This window comes from Panthera leo, chromosome B1, assembly GCF_018350215.1.
Source record: "Panthera leo isolate Ple1 chromosome B1, P.leo_Ple1_pat1.1, whole genome shotgun sequence".
NCBI lineage: Eukaryota > Metazoa > Chordata > Mammalia > Carnivora > Felidae > Panthera > Panthera leo.
The window spans coordinates 50,899,217-50,919,281 of record NC_056682.1 but is presented as its reverse complement, the minus strand read 5'-3'; the positions used below and the strand labels follow the sequence as shown (position 1 = coordinate 50,919,281).

General features: G+C 40.2%; 1 protein-coding gene across 8 annotated transcripts in view; it reads right to left on the bottom strand.

Annotated features, from left to right (window-relative positions):
* Positions 1-20,065, bottom strand: part of MSRA (methionine sulfoxide reductase A) — a 455,502-nt gene that overhangs the window by 404,390 nt on the left and 31,047 nt on the right. The window lies entirely within an intron of this gene.

The following is a 20,065-nucleotide window of genomic DNA, read 5'->3' as shown; positions in this document are numbered from 1 at the left end:
TCTCCCTCTCCCTCTCTCTCTCTTTCTCTCTCACTCTTTTGCTCCCAGTATGGCAACCTTCCGAGCAGTCTTGGCGGAGGTCCAGCCTGTGCCAGTCTGTCTGAATCCTTGTCTCCAAAAGATGTCCTTTGCGGATCAATTAATACATTTGAAAACAGGAAACTGTGGTACGGTACCCAAATCCTGGCACCAACAGCATCGACTTCTGCCAAATCACCTTACAGATTTCATGGTATCCTACCTTTCATAATCATTACTAACATGTTCCCGGAGCAATAATGGAGTACTAGAAGCCATTCACTGTTCAGCGATAAGGAATCTGTTCCCTAGAAATGTCCATATGCGACATATGCACAACCTGCAGTAAATCAAAATTCTCCTGTGAGAAGAGATGTATGTAACTTTAATAAGCACCACATACTGTATTTCTTTTTATAAGACTTGCTTTTCCTTGCCCTGCTGCAAAGAATCATGGGAGGATAGAAAAGGAGGCATGCAGATTAAAATTAAAACTGTATGCCCAAATAAGTCATGCTTTACCCTATGGGAAAAGAACATAGTTCTGATTGAACAGTGAATCCTATTATTAAGGAAATTCTAATGTAAGCTGTACCCATGCAAAATTTTCCTGGATATGAAGGGGGGGAGAGAATTCTTTGCAAAACATAAATATCAATTAAAAGGGAAAGAACAAACTCAGGGGTGGATTTAGTAAAATTAAGTATATTTTCATATTTTGAACCTCAAGTTTCAACACAGTCACTTGTTTACTAAATTCATACCACTACAATTTAATAAGTATAAATAAATGCTGTTTATTTTTATTTATAGCATGCACATCTTTTAAAGCCTCATCCTCTGCAGCTCAGTTAATACATGCGAAAACAAGAAGCCACGGTATGGTACCCAAGTCCTCGTACCAACAGCATTGACTTCTGATAAACCATTTTCTGCTATTTCATTTAAGATATCATTGTGACCTTTGATGCTTGAAAGTACAGGGTAGCTATACTCTAGAATCCCCATGGTTTCATAGAAAGAGCCCAGAACAGCAAGTTCTAGTCCTTGGCTCTAAGGTATTTAACCTCAAGGTCCCAAATTGCTTAATCTATACATTCCTCAGTTTGCTCATCTAGCAAATATAAAAATCAGTAACTTCCTCTTCTGTGGTCCCAAAATATTCTGTCTAAACCCAATACACCTTCATTCTAATTGTACAGGACTTAGTTGAGTATGTCTTTTATCAACCAGATGTGTCATTCTCAGGCTGTGCCATGCTGTGGCACTAATCCAAGAAAACTGAAAGTCTTGCATAAGGCTTCCATATTATGCAGGTGCTCAATGAATCTATAAGGAGAATAAATTATGGCTATGGATCGCATAAATATTATTCTAAAGTTCCATAAAACTATGATATATGATCATGAAAAACAAAATCTCATATTACTAAATCACAAATTGATAGATCAGAGAAATGCCACAAGATATTGTAAGTGTTGAATTAAAGCACTAACAAGTGTTCTGTGCAATCCTTCCAAATAAGAGTGATGAAACATGAGCAGGATGACGGTGGATTTGCAATTTATAATAAACAGTTTGATTACAAATGAAAGATGAAGAAAGAGTCTTAAAAGCAGCAAGAGAAAAGTGACTCCTCACATATCAGGGACCTTAAGAAGATTAACAGCCGATTGCTCACCGGAAGCCATGGAGGCCAGAAAGCAGTGGGATGACATATTCAAAGTGCTGAAAGAAAAAAACCATCCACCAAGAATTCTACATCAGCAAAAATCTCCTTCAAAAATCAGACACCCTAAGACATCCCTAGATAAACAAAACCAGAACACTTATTGCTAGTAGATCTGCCCTATAAGGAATACTCAAGAGGGGCTGGGGCTCAGGGGCTGAGCCTGGGTGGCTCAGTTGGTTAAGCATCCAACTCTTGTCATTGGCTCAGTTAATGATCACACAGTTCATGGGATCAAGACCTGTGTTGGACTCCTGTTTTGGACTGACAGTGTGGAGCCTGCTTGGAATTCTCTCTCTCCCTCTCTCTCTCTGCCCCTCTTCCACTCATTCTCTCTCCTCTCTCTCTCTCTCTCTCTCTCTCTCTCTCTCTCTCTCAAAATAAATAAATAAACTTAAAAAAAGACATAAACTTAAGAGCAACCACAAAGAAAATAGGGGAATTATAAAGTTATCATACAAAAATATCTAACACAAAAGAAGACTGTAATGGAAGAGAGAGGGACAAAAAAGACAAAGACATACAGAAAACAGCAAAATGGCAAAAATAAATACAGTCTCATCAATATTTACATTAAACTTAAATGAACTAAAGACTCAAATTAAAAGACAGAGACTGGAAGAATGGATTTAAAATACATAATCCAACTATGTGCTGTCTACAAGAGACACACTTTAGATTCAAAGACACAAAGAGGTTGAAAGTAAAAGAATGAAAAAATATACACCATGCAAACATCAACCAAAAGAAAGCTGAAATGGTTATATTAATATCAGACAAAATAAATTTTAAGAAAAAAATTGTTACTAAAGACAAATAGGGGTGCCTAGGAGGCACAGTTGGTAAAGCATCCAACTTTTACTCGGCTCACGATCTCGCAGTTTGTGAGTTCAAGCCCCACATCAGGCTCTGTACTGACAGCTCGGAGCCTGGAGCCTGCTTCAGATTCTGTGTTTCCTTCTCTCTCTGCTCCTTCCACACTCACACTCTGTGTCTCTCTTTCTCAAAAATAAATACACATTTAAAAAAATTTTAAATAAAGACAAATAAAAATCTTTTTTAGTCATAAAAGGGCCAATTTATCAAGAAGATGCAATCATTATAAACATATATACACGACAAAAGAGCTCTAAAATATATAAATAAAATACAAAATAATTGAAGGAAGAAACAGACAATTCAACAAATAGACAATTCTTCAATAATAGGTGGTAACTTCAAGACTCTACTTTCAATAATAGAACAACAATATAGACAATCAGCAAGGAACAGAAGACTTGAACAACACCGTAAAGCAACTAGACCAAAGAGACAACTATAGAATAATCCACTCAACAACAGCAGAATGCAATTCTTCTCAAGTGCACATGGACCATTCTCGAAGACAGACAATATATTAAACCATAAAACAAGCCTCAATAAACTTAAAAGGATTCAAATCATACAAAGTATTTCTTCAACCACAATGGAAGAAAAGTAGAAATCAATAACAAGATAAAAAGATTGGGAAAATCACAAATACAAGGGGAAAAATGCTCCTAAATAACCAATGAAAAATAATAAAGACTAGAGTGGAAATAAGGGAAATTGAGAATAGAAAAAACTATTTTTTTAAAATCAGACAAAGATATTACAGGAAAACTACAGAGCAATATCTCTTATGGATATAGATGCAAAAATTCTCAACAAAATACTACCAAACTGAATCTGGCAACATATACAAAGGATTATAAACTATGACCAAGTGGGATTTAACCCAGAAATATAAGGTTGGTTCAACACAGAAAAAAATCAATGTACTATAGCATATTAATAAAAGAAGGGACAGAAACTACTCAATCATCTCAATAGACACACAGAAAGCATGTGTGTCTATTGAGATGATACTACCTTTTACCTTTTATGGTAAATAACCTAATACCTTTTCACGATTAGAAAGCTGTATTTACATAAAGGAAGAGCACTGAAGATGGAAAAAGTGAAAGTAAAATAAGAACTTTTATTTTTCTTATTTTTAATTGATCTAACAGATAAGAGTTTGTTCAAGATAACAGCAATGTACTTATTTATGCTTATGTCTATACATATGTGTGTATGTCTGTGTCTGTGTGTACAAGTATATGCTTATTTATAAGTGAAATGAAAGACAGTGATGATTTGAGGGTGGAAGAGAGTTATCAGGATTATTTTGTTATTATAAGACACCCCCTAAAGTAGTACAGTGTTAGGTGGAAGTGGATTTGGATTCGTTGTAAATGTATACTGTAAACTCTAAGGCAATCACTAAACAAAGGTTTTTTCTATATTTTTAATGCTTATTTATTTTTTAGAGAGAGAGAGACATAGAGTGTGAGTGAGGGAAGGGCAGGGAGAGGAGACACAGAATCCAAAGCAGGCTCCAGACTCTGAGCTGTCAGCACAGAGCCTGATGCAGGGCTTGAACTTGCAAACCATGAGATCATAACCTGAGCCGAAGTTGGAACTTAACCAACTAAGCCACCTAGGTGCCCCTAAAAAAAGTCTTTTAAAAAACTGTAACTGATATACTGAGAAAAGAGAAAAAATGAGTTCATATAAAATTCTCAAAACCACAAAAGGCAGAAAAAAGTAGAAGACAAAAATAGGAACAAATATACAATGGCAACAAATAGAAAACAGTAATGAATATGGTAGATAGTTATCCAACCATATCAATAATCATCTTGAACATCAATGGTCTAAATGTGCCTAGTAAGACAGAGATTGTCAAAGTGGATCAAAAACTTGTACACAAATGTTCCTAACAGTGTTATTTATAGCAGCCAAAAAGTGAAAGTGACCCAAATATCCATCAACAGTTGAACAGGTAAACAAAAAGTGGTGTAAACATGCAATGGAATATTATTCAGCCATAAAAAGGGATTAAACACTGATACAATGCTTTAACATGGGTGAATCTCTGAAAAAAAAATGCTAAGTGAAAGAAGCCAGACACAAAAGCCACATATTGTATATTCCTATTTATATGAAAGGTCCAGAATAGACAGACCCATAGGCACAGAAAACAGACTAGTGGATGCCAGGGCAGAGAGAAGAATGGGGAGGGGCTCCTGGGTACGGGGTTTCCTTCTGGCGTGATGAAAATGTTCTAGAACTAGTAGTGATGGTTGCACAGCTTCGTAAATATACTAAAAACTGTTCAACTGTTTACTATGAAAAGATGAATTTTATGGTACATGAATTATATCTCAATAAAAATAAAGTTGCAATCCATCTCTCCAGTATTTTTCATTGTTGTGAATGATTACAGCCCAAGGTAAGCCTACCAAAGTCCTTCTTATAAAAAAATACTACGCACTACCTAAAACCTTGACCATGTGAATCTGCTTCAGGAATCCACTCAGCACATTCTAGTGCCTTACTTTGTTCTGACTTCTTGGATATACTTAGTCAACACCAGCATTCCTGGCCTCTCCAAATACTCCCTTCTGTGCACCCTCTTGGATTTCCAGGCCCTCCTTGAAGCACGCAGTCACTCTGTCCTCTTTCCCTAACTGCCGGGCTCTAGGGAGTTCAAACTTTTGACGGACACCTAGGCTACATGTTAGCAAATCTTCTCTTCCCACAACTCGGGTAACTCTTCACAGGCACCCTGAGCCCAGCAGGCTTAGGGAGGCCTCCCCAATACTAACCCAGGATCTGACTTCACTTTAATCCCAGTCTCTCTTCTACCCCTCTGTGGTTCCCTCTCCCAGCCACCTATTTGGACAGGGCACACTCTGTACCTACACAGGACACCGACCCTAGAATGTAAACTCACTATGGTAAATTCACAGACACGGGGAATTTTCTTCCCAGTGTGTACTGTTTATGATTTATTGGAGCCTCAAAACCTTCTTTTGATTCAAGCTCTCAGACAGAAAATACAACCAGAAAAGGCTGATTCTTAAAAGTTTTACATAGCCTGTAAGTTAGTGGTTGCTGATGGTAGTATGGTTAAGTGTTCCTACTGACTTAGCACAGTCTATGTGAGTAAGAGAAGAAACGGGGTCAAAATGTACAAACTTCATGTAAACCTGTGGGTTTTCAAACTTTCTTCCAGGGAGCCCTGGAGCTCCCCAGAGGCTGCAGGGCCTTCAAACTAGACAAAGAAAGAATAAGTAGGCAAGGTTCTAGGACATCACCACCTGCAGCAACCACAGTAGCTCTTTTTTTATGATGTATAGGTACGAGGTTCATACCAGATTTTAACAAACGTTTTTATTAAAAAATAATGTTTAGGGGCGCCTGGGTGGCTCAGTCGGTTAAGCGGACGACTTCAGCTCAGGTCATGATCTCACGGTCCGTGAGTTCAAGCCCCGCATCGGGCTCTGTGCTGACAGCTCAGAGCCTGGAGCCTGTTTCAGATTCTGTGTCTCCCTCTCTCTGACCCTCCCCCGTTCATGCTCTGTCTCTCTCTGTCTCAAAAATAAATAAACATTAAAAAAAAAAAAAAATTTTTTTAAATAATGTTTAAAATACTTTGTTTTAGGCCAGTCCAGAAAAATACTTCTTAATGAGCTAAACTAACAAGAACTTTTGAGGTTGTGACTCTCTCAGAATATTTACAACATGAGCTAATATTGTCACCTAAAATGTGAGATGGCAGTGGGAAGGTACTCCCTAACCATACTAAGAATATATCTACTTCGTCCATTAGACAGAAAATGATGGGTGGGCACTTGGGTGGCTCAGTCGGTCAAGCATACGACTTTGGCTGAGGTCATGATCTCACGGTTCGTAAGTTCGAGCCCCGCATTGGGCTCTATGCTGACAGCTCAGAGCATGAAGCCTGCTTCAGATTCTGTCTCTCCTTCCCTCTCTGCCCCTCCCCTGCTCGCACTGTGTCTCTCACTCTCTTCGAAAATAAACATTTTTTTAAAAGAAGAAATGAGAGAAAATAGGGGCACCTGGGTGGCTCAGTCAGTTAAGCATGTGACTCTGGATTTCAGCTCAGGTCATGATCTCACAGTTGTGAGATCAAGCCCCATGTGGGGCTTGGTATTCTCTCTCTCTCTCCGTCTCTTTCTCTCTAAATAAACTTTTTAAGATTTTTTTTTTTTAAATGAGGGAAAATAGAATTATTGAACCATTTCCCCACCCTCTTTTCCCTCCTTAGATTTAGATCGTTAGGTCTATAATCTGAAACCCCAAAGGGCATGGATCTGGTCTTCTTTCCCAGATATTCATTAAGTTTTGAATACTGATATCCACTCAGGGATAATTCTCTCAAACATTATCTAAACAACCAGCACATGCCAGGCATATGACAGGAATAAGGAACCACTGCCATCATGGAGCATGTTTGTAAACAAGTAATTACAACTACAGGTCACCCATCAGCTATGACAGAAGCACACTCACGACGTCCTAGGAACACAAGAAGGAAGTAAGCTGAAGGGTCATCTACTGACCAACCAAATATCAAATACATGTCACTTTAGATAGAACAAAGAGAGAAGTTTAGAAGGTTTATTCATTCATTTTATACACATTTACATGTGTTCATTTATGCTTAAAGCAGTAAGCTGAGGTTCTAGAAAATCCAGAGGCATATCAGAAATCACCCCAGCCCTCAAGAAGCTTAAAGTCTAATATAAAGACACTTAAGAAATACCACACTTTACATAATAAGTGTTATTATTTAAATAGCTCCCCAATTCCTAACTCTTTCATGTTCCTTCCTGATGTCATAAATAAAAGAACATTGCGTTTCCACAAAGCTCAAATGTGGAATTTTGATGACCATCCCTTCTGAGGCCCATCCAAATCCTACCCATTCTCTCTTTCTGCTGTCCTCTCCTCCCCCGCCTCCCTCTCCTCAGTCTCCTCTTTCTTTCTTCTTTCTCCTCTCTTCCTTCTCCCCATTATGCACTTAGTCATTATCTGCATTTACTGATTTACTAAGCCAGTATTTACTGAGTACGTGCTTATGTACAAAAAGTAGGGTTAGAAGGCACAATGAACACAGCAATGAGATAAAAAGGTAATCATGCATTAATAATTATGCTAATAAGCACTTTCACATTCCTTAATTCATTCACTCCTCACCCAATCTTTGGAGGAAGACAGGTGTTATTTTACTCTATAGATGAGAAACTGACATCAGGAGAAGTTATGTGACTTGTCCAGACCATTAAACACATGTTTAGAGTACAGGTAATTGAAGCAACTATTCCAGATTCCATTATTTAATGAGTTCAGGAAAACAGAATGAACACAGGTAGCTTCATACATCCCACTACGTACTTAACATTCCCTTTGAATGATTAATAGATACCTCAAAATCTACCTTGTCAAACCAGAACTCATGATTTTCTCACAGAAGTTCATTCTGGGGGGCACCTGGGTAGTTCAGTCGGTTGTGTGTCCAACTTCAGCTCAGGTCATGATCTCACCGTTCGTGGGTTTAAGCCCCACATCAGACTCACTGCTGTCAGCGCAGAGCCCGCTTTGGATCCTCTGTCCCCCTCTCTGTCCTTTCCCTTTCCCCTTTCCTTCATGCTCTCTGTCTCTCAAAAATAATTAAAATATTAAAAAAAATTTTCATTCCTCTTTCAGCCTCCATTTAATAGTAGCACCAAACACTTAGCTGCTCAACCTGAAAATCCAAGAGTCATCCTTGATTCATCCTTCACCACCCACTAAAAAGGCTAAAAGGAAAGAATGAGATAATATAAAGTGTTGGTGAGGCTGCTAGAAACTGGAACCCTCATAACACCTGCTGGTGGGAATACAGAATGGTAAACAGTCTGGCAGGATTTTTAAAAGTTCAACTTATACTCACCATAGTCTATCTTTGAGAAAACATATGTCTACACAAAGACCTGTGTGTGAACATTCGTCAAAACACAATCCTTAATAGCCAAAAACTCAATACAGTCCCAAAGTTCACAACATGATAAATGGATAAACAAATTATAGTCTATTGCTGCTACAGGACAAAAAGGCACAGATTACTAATACATGCAGCAACATGGGTGAACCTCAGAAACACTGCACTAAGTGAAAGAAGCTAGACAGAAAAGACTACATATTGTATGATTCCATTTCGATAAAAGGGTAAAAGTATATATAGAGAAGGGAGACTGCTTGTTGTCTGGGACTGGGGTAGGAGAGGGCTTCAAATAGGCAGGAGAGAACTTTGGAGGGAATCCTAGTGTTTTAGATGGGACTGTGTCAATGGCTTCACAACTGCATACAGTATTAAAATCATCAAACTGCACACCCAGAACAGGTGAATTTTATGCTATATAAATGACACCTCAATGTGCACACACAACAATTAGAGCATTAAGCAACATTTACTGCATCCAAGGCACTGTATCAAGCCTAAAGGAGATACAAGATGACTAAGACACTGTCCCCACCCTCAAGGAGCTTCCAGTCCTTTTCTTCCAGTTGCAGAAACAGGACAGGGAAATGGAAATAACAAATATCATATGCCAAAAAATGACTGCCAATAAATGGAACAGACAAAGAATGAGAGTTTGAAGGAAGGAGAGAAGACTAAAGCCAGCGGTTCAAGGAGGCCTTACAGAGGATATTACTTTTAATGGGGCCTTGAAGGACGACTGAAAATCCAAAAAGCAGAACCTGGGGGGCATTCTTGAGAAAAAAATCAAGGGCAGGAATTCTCAAGACATGGCAGCAATTAGCAAAAGAGTGTGGACAAAGCAGAAGGTCCACAAGGGGAGCAGGAAGGGCCCCAGGCCAGCTGAGGACCAACTACGAAGTCCCAAGTCATATGCTCTTTCATGGGGTTTCCTCAACTTCAGGCACCATGTTCGTGATTTTTGCCATATTTGAAATCATAGCATGATTTATTATTTACTTAACATTCTTTTAACTAACTTCTTCTTAAAGTTTATTTATTTTTTTTAGTAATCTCTACTACACTCAATGTGGGGCTCGAATTCACAACCCCAAGATCAAGAGTCACATGCTCCCCTGACTGAGCCAGCCAGGCACCCCTAAACTAACTTCTTTAAAACCTATGTTAGTTTTTGAAGGAAATTTTATAATTTATTATTAACTTTATAAAAGAAATTTTATAATACAACTGTAAAATGAAAACCAGTATCATTTGCCAGAAATAAAAAATACTGTTAAAATGGGTGCTATTAAATTGTCAATGCTTATAGCAACCTGTAAGCATGAGGCCTCTAACAAGTGTTGGAGGATTAAAAGCATTCTAGCACCAAACTGACATTTGTACCTTGATACAATCAGAAGAGCTGAAAGACACTAGAAAAAAAGGAATGGTTTTCTCACTGTGGTCCATGTCATTCAATGCCATACCCTTGAACCATCTAATATCGTCTTGTGTTAGGGCCCCCACATTTTGGGAAATGCTGGTCTACAGTAAATCCTAAATAAAGGGGGGCAGGGTGATAAGTATAACAATAACTAATATTTATTTAGAACTTACTATGTGCCACTGCTCTAAACACTTATTTCATTTATCCCTCATAAAATAATACTTACCTCATATGAGCATTATCAACCCATTTTTCAGGCCAGGAATCTGAGGCATACAGACTTCAACTAAACTTGCCCAAGGTCGCACAACTTACTCAAGGTCATACAGACAATAAAGGGCAGAGCTGGAGCTTCACCCAGGCAGTCTATATCCAGTCTGTGCACCTAATCGCTATAACTGAGCTGATTCTCATGTGAAGTGATATTTGAGGAAGACTTGTCTGGCTATGATCTGCTTGCTGAACTACAGGAAAGAGGCCAGAAGACTACTGCAACCACCCAGGCATCAGATCCCACAGGCCCACTGAGACAGGAGGGTTTACTGCCATTTGCTGTGGGCAGCAGAGGGCAGCAGAGGGCTGTGGAGCAGGAGAGAGGCTCCTGCCCAGACTTCCGGCAGGTTGGCTTCCAGTGGAGAAAGGGAATATGAAGGCAAAAGGCCAAGGCCCAAATCAGAGATGCAGAGCCTACCCTTGGAAGATTAGAGCTGTGAGAGCCACTGTCCTTAGGGGGTCAGAAGAAGTCAGTCCTGGAAAGTGGGATGAAGGCCCCCACCCCCCACCCCTGAAAACAGATACGGAAAGAACTGTGTTGGAGCAGCCAAGTGGCTAAAACACCAGGCCCTGCCCTTCAATTAGTGGCCACCCAAGACCCTCTTATGATCTAATTCCCCATTGAGTTCTTTCACATGGCACTTACAAACCATAATAGTGATATCATGACCTCTTTTATTATTTGTAATTGGATTTCAGGTCTTCCAAGAGTACAGAGTTTGGCTGTACCTTGGCCTGAACTTCCTCTTTCAAATTCAAAATATTCCCTTAGGACTGGTAGCTAAATCTCAGAGGAAGTGTTTTAAAATTAAAATTAAGAAATATATTCAAATGCCATTTCCAGGCTTCTGACAGGTCTGAAACATCTTAAATGCAGACACTATTAATCCACAGACATCAAAATCATTTTATTACCTTAAATCTTCCAAAATCATTGAAAAAAAAATAGGGTAGTAGATAAAACTGTCAGGATAAGAGAAAAAGAAAACCTCCTTGAAGAAAATATCCTATGCATGGTTTGAAAAGGAAGTTTTAAAAAATTAAAAACTGATTTGGACTGCCCAATTGATGCTTAACTCAGGTTTCATTAAATAAGCAGAAAAATTAGACATTGTAAGTTTGTGATTTACTCGTGGAAAAACTATGATTTCTTATTCCCCAGGAGAAAAGCTTTAAGAGCATCAATAGATTTCTCTGCATATCAAATATTTTTCCATTATTCTGAGTGAATTACATTTAGATCAAAAGCAGATGGATTAAATTTCCCTTAAAATACCCAAGAGATTTTTAAAATACAAGGAAATATGTCACAAAACAAAATGTCCAAAAACAATATTTTATCCTAACCTGGCAATGTTTCCCCAGTAGAATAATTAGCCAGAAAACAAAACCACCCTGAGTTTTAGAGGTACTAAATTCAAAATAACTATTAAAATTGGATTGTCATTTGCTGATGCTAAAATGAAATTAAGTAAACTTTGGTGCCTTTTAAAAATCTCTGAAAATATGCCTTTACATTTTTGTTTTTAATCTGGAAAAATACCTGTATCTGAATTAGTGATAAGTTAGATGGGAGTCCAAATTTCATTTAAATACTGTGTACACAACATAAATTCAGTTAACCGTTTCCAAATTCTTGATAAATTCACCCCCTCAACAGTGCCACAAAGTTCATGGCTTAATTATGCTCATCTATGTTATGTCTGCCTTCCCGACAAAACTATAAACTCCTTAAAGAGATTATTAACTTTTTAAATCATTCAGGGGTGCCTGGGTGGCTCAGTCAGTTAAGCGTCCAGCTTCAGCTCAGGTCATGATCTCATGGCTTGTGGATTTGAATTCCACGTTGGGCTCTGTGCTGACAGCTTGGAGCCTGAAGCCTGCTTCAGATTCTGTGTCTCCCTCTATCTCTGCCCCTCCCCCCATTGTGCACATGCTCTCTCTCTCTCGCTTGCTCTCTCTCTCTCTCTCTCTCAAAAAATAAAATAAACATTAAAAATACATACGTACATACATAATCATCCACTAAAATGTAATACGCGTGACAAGACAAAGGGAGCTCACACATACCCCTTAGCGGAAAAAAGAGCCCTCCAAACCAAATCACTCATTACCATTCAGTCTCCCCATTCTCTCTCCTACTTAGTTTGGCATCCAATTCAAGCTCCAACATCACAAAATGTAATCCTAGGTCAATGTAGGAAAAGTCCACCATCTCTGGGAAAATAACTTGCTATGGTTTTTAAAATAGAAGGTGAGGCCCTTAAAGCATGGGTATTAACTAGAACCCATGTCAAAGAGAAGTGCTAAATCTGTTCTGTGTAAGAAAAGATTTACATTTTCTCAGGAAGGGGGTGGGGGCAAAAAAATGAGGACAGGGATAGGTGAGAGGTTGGATCCTGAGAGGTGCGAGGTTCTCCCTGCACGTTGAAACAGGCTGCAGGGAACTGCGACTGGAGGGCCAGCCAGCAGCACTTGGGATCAGGTGTATCCAAGGCTGGATCGCACCTCTGTGCTGTGCCATATGCACTCGGTCACTCCTCTGTCACTCCCCAGTCTTCAGTGAAGTCTAGAACATTCCCACCTTTATCATGAGTGGGGGTTTGGTCGATACAATGCTAAAGGGGTCAATTCAGTGCAAAAAAAAAAGAGTGTTTGGGGATGCAGGAACCTAGAGGCGGAGGTAACCAAGTGAACATAAGCATCCTATACACACAACACACACACACACACACACACACACACACACACACACACACACACTCCAATCTTAAGGATGGCTTTGGACTTCCCTAATTAGGCCCTGGGGCTTAAGCCAAGAGCAGGAGGCCTCAAGTGGCAAGTGGGTGCCAGCAGCTTCACAGGAGGACTCCTGCACTTCACCTCATCCAGGCTGGCCATGTATGGTCTCTGGATCAGAGACCACCCATGCATGGGTCTCTCCTGATCAACCCCTTCCTGATGGCAATCTGAGACTTCCCTAAGACTAGACCTTGTGGGCAGGTCTGACCAGGTCTGCTACCTCCTTCTGGTGTCAGGCCCTCTCCTGACTACTTCTGCCCCCAGAACTACTTCTGCTTCAATCTTTGTTGTGACATCTTGCCCAAGCATTTCCCCAGCACCAACATCAACCTGCCTGTGCATTCTGTTTGCCATTTCTCTTTCTTGACTCACAGTTTATAGGACAATGGCTTGCTACATGGCCAGTGTGCAAGACCTGGTATGCAGTAATTAGGAGGAAACTAGTCAAAATTGTACACAAATTTCACTTTTAGGAGACAGAGTTGCAGGCTGGTACGAGCTAACAGTCTGCAAAGAACAAGGTCCACATGTGGTCTGGTGGAAAGAATTTTTGCTCATTGGGGAAATCATGGTGGGGTTCTACTCTTAAACAGCCCATGGATTTGCTTCAATTGTACTTTCAAACATTCAGATACATTTAAAAAAAATGGTCTCTAAGAAATTTCAAGAAGAAAACTATAATTTAAAAGAAAACTGTAAGTAGCCATATTCCATAGAAATGAAATAATAATAAGGAAGGATAAACTTAGTTCAGAGGCAGAGAGAAAGAGAGATTCACTGTTGCCAAAGCAACTTCCTCCAGACTGAGAATGAGACTATCCGGAAAAGTTGTAACTATATTTGCATCTATGTTGCATGCCTCCATTTTCTTTCTCTTTCTCTGCCTTTTCCTCAAGGGAGAAAAAGAACAGGAGAGGAGAAAAAAAGAAAAAGCAAGTGCAACAATGCAAGAAAGATGAAGGGCTTAGGGCTCAAGTTATTAACTTTCTGAGGAAAGGAGATTCATTGTGAAGGGAAGAGAGGAAGTGTTAAGCATAATACGAAGAAACCACTTAAAATCATTGCATGAATGGAAAAAGAACCTATAGGAACTTGGCTTGCAAGCATTCTTTTAAAATTAAACAAAAAGCCAGAGGAGATAAGTAAATTGCACAAAGTTGCTCAGAGCTCAGCAGCACAGGCAAAACCCAGAACTCATGAGCCCACCCTGAGTGGCCATCCCACTGGGCCACAACAACTTCTCACCTTGTTTGGCCATTGGAGATTGGCCCTTGGAGAAAAGATTTACATGGCTTATGGGAGTCATTGTATAGGCCATGAACTCTGTGATCATTAATTTCTGAAATGCTGAATGTGGAAGACTAGTAAAAAGTTTTCTTTAAAGTAGAGGTGAAGGGGAAGAGCCAAGCTTTTATGATATAATACTTGATAACAGTTGGGCTTAACAACAAAGCTGTTAGTTTATACTGGGAGTTTGCCTATCTATAAATGTTACCTCCTGCAGTGAGGAAGAATGGCAATCATTGGTAATGCTTTTTTATGTATTTATTTTTTTGAGACAGTGCAAGAGCACGAGCAGGGGTGGGGCAAAGGAAGAGGGAGAGAATGTTAAGCAGGCCCCACGGCCAGCACAGAGCCCAACATGGGGCTTAATCCCACAACCATGAGATCATTACCTGAGCCAAAATCAAGAGCTGGCCACTTAACCAACTGAGACACCCAGGGTGCCCCAGTAATGCTACTTTAATAGAGTGTTTTATTTTTCTAGGAGAAAAAAAGGAAGTAACCGAATCATATTGATGAGCGAGGTTCTAGCACTCATGTGGTTCTGGCAACCTAAATATGTCACATGCTACGGCCTGGAGGGAAATGCTCAATCTGTGGGCAATGCCATGAAGAAGCAAATCCACAGCTTCCACAGGCACCACTGTGGGGTGGGCTTCCCAGTGACGCATTAGGCAGGAATCCCCACCAGTGGCAGGATGTTTGAAAACAACAGGGAAAACTGGAACAGTCTAAATGTTTAGCACACATGTAGCTCTACCAGAGCCTTCCAACTATGGCTCTTGGGAAGGGCTAGCTAGAGGCCACTGCCTTGAAACAGGCAACTCTCATTCATTTCCCATTAAAACCAAATCTGGAGTTAAGTGTAAGAAAGGCACCTATTATCAGTTGGTGACAAGTGACAACATCCAACTTGAACAGGCTGAGACAAAAAGAGAGACAGGGAGAGAAAGATAGAGAACCTGGTTTTTGGTTCAAGGAGCCCAAAGAAATGTTGAACAGTGACACCGCAGGAAGGGCGGGAAGGCAGTTAGACCTCAGAAGCAAGTAGAGTGGGAACCAGGTTTGCCTGCCATTTCTGCCTCCTTCAGCGTGGAATTTCCTCCTCTCCTAGTGAAAACAGACCTTCTCCAAAGAAGCAGCTTCACAGCATCTCCGTCAGCCGTCCTAAGTCAGCTCCAGACTTGTACAGTTTACAGCTCCTCACTCCAGAGAAGAGGCCCTGGGAGGAAGGCCCAGCCCAGATGGGTCAGACCCCACTGCAGGAACCAGCAGAGCCAGGGCAGTCACAGCGGACAGTCAGGCTCTCACAGGAGCCACGTGAAGGGGACTGAAATGGCTCCCAGACAAGAGGCCTGGTAGTGAAACCTGTGTGAGCATGAAGCAGCTACCCCCATCTCTATGTATTGCCCAGGGTAACAGGTTTGTTCACAAGCATATGCCTATGTGAACTGCCCGTGCATATAATCTCTCATATTTCAGCTTCCATTCTTATCTCCAACGTGGCTTAAGACACTCAGTACCAAATTGGCTGAGACAAGGGGGAGGGAGAAGAGGGTAGGGAGGGGGAGGAGGGAGGGAACAGAGGAACAAAAAGGAAGTTTCAGAACTGCAGACATCTTCAGTGCACTCACCTCTCCCCCTCTAAAAACCAGTTACAATATACTTATTAGGGAGCAGTAACTAAATTTTCCTACACTGGCTTTGTATCATCTCTAAATCAAGAAACTGTTTCGTGTGTTTCATCTCCCATGCCACAATTCTTGACAGAAACTGGATAGGCTTACATCCCAAAACCTTTAAAGAATTAAGCATGAAAGTGGAAAAATTAGTAAATTGAGGGTGAATACAATGTTCTGAGATACTCCGTGACACAGAAATCATGCAGTAACAATTTAAAGATAATTAGGAAGGATTAACATATTGCTGAGGATGGATGAATGGGGACAAAAGGGCTACATGAGTCTCCTCCTAAAAGTACAGTAAGAAGTTGCCATACCCAGATCCCATGTGGTACTGAAGACATCCAGAAGGACAGGATAGTAAGAAACAGGATCGAATACACAAATTGTCAGAAATCTCAAAAGGGGGGAGGGAGAGGAGGAGAGGAAGGAAGGAGGAGAGAGGGAAAAGGAAGGATGGAGGCAGGGAGAGAGCAAGGAAGACAGACAGACCAAGAAAACAACCATGAATTTTAAAAACACAAAAGAGGACAGGTAGTAAAGAAGATCAGAATCCACATGCAAAATGACAAAATTAGTACAAATTTAAATGGATTTATCTTCTCCAACATCCTCCCATATCTTCCCCCTTCAAAATACACACTTTTTTTTTAATATCGCCCATCTTTAAACACTATATCCTTTTTGAACATTAACTATTGCCCTATTTCCCTTCTTTTCCAGTCAAGCTTGTTGAAAGAAATGTAATCTATTCTGGTGTCCACTTTCTCACCACATAGCCCATATTTCACTGGCCTCTGGCCTCTCATCTCTACACTCACCAAATCTAATAGTTACAGCCTATTCTCCCTTTCTTCTTGATATTCTCTCCTCTCTTGGTTTCATGAGTACTCCTTTCTGACTATTTTTTCTAGATCTCCCTAGTGGCTCTTCTTCCTCTGCTCTTAGGTACTGGGATTCCACACTTCATCCCTCGGCCCTCCTCTCCTCTTCTGATGCTATATGCTTTGTTGGACCTGTGATGAGACATCAGGGAAAAGACACTGGACTCAAGAAAAATGGAACACAGAGATGGCAGCCACTCTCAATGCCAACAACCGCAGCCACCACTGCGGCTCTATAAACACCCTGATAAAGAATCTCCTGGCACAAGAACAGACACTCAGATCAATGGAATAGAATAGAGAACCCAGAAATGGACCCACAAATGTATGGGCAACTAATATTTGACAAAGCAGAAAGAATATCCAATGGAATACAGTCTTTTCAGCAAGTGATGCTGGGAAAACTGGACAGTGACATGCAGAAGAATGTACCTGGACCACTTTCTTACACCAGACACAAAAATAAACTCAAAGTGGATGAAAGACCTCAATGTAAGACAGGAAGCCATCAAAATCCTCGAGGAGAAAGCAGGCAAAAACCTCTTTGATCTTGCCCGCAGCAATTTCTTACTCAACACGTCTCCGGAGGCAAGGGAAACAAAAGCAAAAATGAACTACTGGGACCTCATCAAAATAAAAAGCTGCTGCACAGCGAAGGAAACAATCAGCAAAACTAAAAGGCAACCGACAGAATGGGAGAAGATATTTGCAAATGACATATCAGATAATGGGTCTGTATCCAAAATCTATAAAGATCTTATCAAACTCAACACCCAAAAAACAAATAATCCAGTGAAGAAATGGACAAAAGACATGAATAGACACTTCTCCAAGGAAGACATCCAGATGGCCAACCAACACATGAAAAAATGCTCAACATCACTCATCATCAGGGAAATACAAATCAAAACCACCATGAGATATCACCTTACACCTGTCAGAATGGCTAACATTAAGAACTCAAGCAGCAACAGATGTTGGCGAGGATGCGGAGAAAGAGGATCTCTTTTGCATTGTTGGTGGCAATACAAGCTGGTGCAGCCACTCTGGAAAACAGTATGGAGGTTCCTCAAAAAACTAAAAATAGAACTACCCTATGACCCAGCAATCGCACTACTAGGCATTTACCCAAGGGATATAGGTGTGCTGTTTCAAAGGGACACATGCACCCCTCTGTTTATAGCAGCACTATCAACAATAGCCAAAGTATGCAAAGAGCCCAAATGTCCCTCGATGGATGAATGGATAAAGAAAATGTGGTAGATATATACAATGAAGTATTACTCAGCAATCAAAAAGAATGAAATCTTGCCATTTGCAACTACGTGGATGGAACTGGAGGGTAGTATGCTAAGTGAAATTAGTCAGTCAGAGAAAGACAAAAATCATATGACTTCATTCATATGAGGACTTTAAGAGACAAAACAGATGAACATAAGGGAAAGGAAACAAAAATAATATAAAAACAGGGAGGGGGACAAAACAAAAGAGACTCATAAATTTGGAGAACAAACTGAGGGTTGCTGGAGGGGTTGTGGGAGGGGGGATGGGCTAAATGGGTAAGGGGCATTAAGGAATCTACTCCCGAAATCATTGCTTCACTATATACTAACTAATTTGGATGTAAATTCTAAAAAATAAAAAATGAAGTTAAAAATAATTTTTTTAAAAATTAGAAAAGAAAAAAAAAAAAGAATTACCCAAGCTCTACCTGAACTCCTCTATTGACCGAGAGTGCGATGACCCACAGTTCAATTGTGAGAAACTGGTGTTGGCTAATCAGGAAGGATGCCATCTCTGGGAAGGGGGAAAAATGGAGACTCAGTAAATGCACACCCATCACCCATGTTGGCCACCCAAAGTCATCTGAGAGACCCTGTTTTCCCAAGAGCTGAGAAGAATATGGACTTAAATAATGATCGGCTGCCCTGCCACATAGCTGGATCCAGCAGCCAATCCTTCTGAAAGGAAGGCTGGCCCAGGAAAGGAAATTAAGGCTACAATGAGCCTGTGGCTTGGTTGCCTCCCTGTCCCACACTGCAGCTCTTTTGGTGAGTGTGATGTTATGACACAGCCATCAGCCAATTTTACAGAACAGGGGTCAATGACAAAGCAAACTGTCCCCTAAACATCCCCGTTGAACACATCATACTGCAAAAAAACATTCTGCACATAAGCCAGGAGCCAGGTACCATGCAAGGCTCCTTCTTCATTGTCTCATCTATTCCCAGAAACATCCATTTGAGGCAGGTGCCACTGTTTCCATTTTACAAATGAGAAAATTGAGGTAAATCTGTTCAAGGTCACATAGCCAGTAACCATATGAAGTTGAAGTTCAATGATCACTGTCCAAACATGAAATGTCTGTGCTTTCCACCAAACGAACTTGTCCCTCTCTAGAGAATACATTTCTGAACGCTGCCTGTTTATACTGAAGCAGCAAACATATACCTATGGTCATGAAAGGTCCTGTAGAGAGAGATGATAAACACGCATCCATTTCCCAGGATCACACACGGCAGCACAAATAGGTCTCCATATCTGGGTATTAAGTCAAGAGAGGAAAGTGGTACCCTCGGGAGAAAAATATGACTGATACTAAAGGAACGCGGAAAAGTCAATAAATCCAGAGACTAGTATTGCTGTGTGATCTCTATAGTAGTTATGCTGGTACTGATAACCTTACAAAGGTTCTTTGTGGAACTTGTTAAATCATAAAATCATTTCTGGATTCTAGAACATAAAACAGTATCTTTTTTATGTAAACACAACCTTGGGGAAACTGCAGGTAACTGCAGATCTTTTTAAGGTATTTTCTTCTGTCACTCCGGGAGCCATTTTCTTCACTCACCAATATTTTTACATATTTGGAGAAAGACTTCTCTTCCATAAATATTAAACACAAATCGTATGTAAAAGCTCCGATCTCCTCTAATAACTATTTGAAAAGTCAGACATTGGGCTCACACAAGCAGTCATAATCAAATTTCTAAAGACAGATAGTTTGGGCTGGAAGAAAAGTTAAAAACAGAATGTCCACTTATCGAAATTCATTAATATTAATATCTATTGACCTGCACTACTAAAAGGATTTTATTGAACAGACAACTTCCA